The sequence below is a fragment of the Dipodomys ordii genome, unplaced genomic scaffold, assembly GCF_000151885.1.
Source record: "Dipodomys ordii isolate 6190 unplaced genomic scaffold, Dord_2.0 Scaffold129, whole genome shotgun sequence".
Lineage (NCBI taxonomy): Eukaryota > Metazoa > Chordata > Mammalia > Rodentia > Heteromyidae > Dipodomys > Dipodomys ordii.
The window spans coordinates 1138012-1140077 of record NW_012267345.1 but is presented as its reverse complement, the minus strand read 5'-3'; positions in this window follow the sequence as shown (position 1 = coordinate 1140077).

Genomic DNA, 2066 nt, shown 5'->3' with positions numbered 1-2066 from the left:
TCTCAAGAACACAGAGCAGCAGAAGACCTGGTACGAACCACCTGCAGGCTTACAGTAGCAGTGTCCACCACAGCCAAAAGGGAAATGGCCCAGATGTCCACCAACCAACAGGCCTGAACAGCACGGACGGACCCCTTGCTCAAAGGAATACTACGCAGCTACAAGAAGGAATGCAGCATCGACCCGTGGACACCATGCGGCGACTTGGAAACGGCTAGCTCAGCAAGAGTCGGACCCGAAGGCCACATTCTAGAATGTTCGAAAAGAAGTCCCAAATAATCAGCAAAAAAAAATCTGGGCTGGAGGCATGGCACTAGCGGTAGAGCACCAGCCAAATAGGAGGCCCTAAGTCCAAACCCCCTCAAAGAATAAAGAGGCAACATGTTGAGGTAGTGAGTCGCATGACAAGAGATATGGCAGGAAACATGCCTGTCCCAAGCAGCGGCTGAAAGACGCTTTGGCCTCCGTCCGCCTGTCCTTCTGCCCAAAGCTGTGGCCCCCGGCTCTCCTGTCACCAAAGAACAACTCTAAAAGTAGGGTGCCCAGGGTCCAGGCCCCTCGAGGGAGGACCGGGCCTGCGCGGGCCCGGCTGTGCCCAGCACATGCCCCTGTCCCGCGGTGGGTACAGCCAGGCTTCAGGTCTGCCGGCAGGGGTGGAACCAGACGTCCTGGAAGGCAGCCCCTTCCCACTGCAGGGCCCTATTAATAGGTGACCCATTTATCTTGGGGCCAGGGCTGCGGGGTCACCGGGCCTACCCCACCCCACCCTTATCTATTAGTCCAGTAACACAAACACGGGTGGCTGGCAGCTTTAGGGTGTGTTTCTAAGCAGGCGCCTTTGAAGCCTTATCTCCCTGCCCTCCCACTCGGGGGTAAAAGCGCAGGGATAAAAGCCCAGGGTTGCCTCACCCACCCCAGGGCTGGGCATTTTGCCCCCAGCTGGCCGGGGAAGCAGGCTGGGAGGCCATGAGGAGCCTCCCCGGCCAGATGGGCAGCTCCAGCTTTCAAGCAGTCAAACACAGCAGCTGCCCAGAGGACTTCTGTTGGGTCCTGGTGCCAGCCCTGCTCTCTGAAGCTGGGGTCATATGCTGTGTGCGCATACACGCACATGCTCGCGCGCGCGCGCGCATGCACACACACACACACACACTAACCTGCTCCCTAGATGTCAAGAAGGGCCAGGGAGCAGCCACAGATGTTGAGATCTGCCTCCCACTGCTGCGTGTGCTGAGGGTTGGACACACTGTCTCTGAGCCTGGACACTGCAGCCTGGTGTTTGTCACTCTGCCCAGCGCCCGGTGCAGTATGGACTCAGCACCATCTGCTCTGCAGATGGACTGGTAAAGCAGGCCACGACATGACCTCACTCCATCTCCATGCTGGCCTGCGAACGAGAGCCACGATGAGTAAACTGACGCTCCTGCACGGGCGAGAAGCACTCAGGCCTCGTCCACACAGGGCCTGGAGCAAGAGGAGTGCGCGTGTGAGTGGACAGACAGACGGACAATGGCCTAGTGAAGGGCTGCAGCACCCAGTGACTGCTCTCCCCGCCTCTCCTCGCTCCTTAGCGGTGATTCTGGGTACAGGAGGCGGGAGGGTGTTTGCCTGGAATTCTGCCCTGGGAGTCCCGCTGCAGGCAAACCCACAGAAACAGGACGTGGACCACAGCGTGGACCTGCCCCGAACTCCAGCCCGGGTCACGCGTGGCTCTCTGGAAGCCTCTCCATCTTGGCCACGGGGGGAGGGGGGAAAGGGGGGGAGGGGGGAAACAGCGGCACAGCTGACGCGTGCAGGGCTGGGCATGTGGACCCGCAGAGCTGAGCCCTAATACACCAGGTCCATAGAGGGCCAGGGTGGGTCCTGCAAGACCCTCTGGTCCCCCATCTCTTGCTCCCAAAGAAGCCAGCACACACATTGTTCCCTCCACTCCGGAGTCACGAACTGCCCATACCACCCTCAGCTCCTGCAGGCTCCCAGCCCGGTGAAGCCGGGCAGGAGGGGCGGAGGAGGGGTGAGGAGGGGTGAGGAGGGGTGAGGAGGGGTGAGCAGGGGTGAGGAGGGGTGAG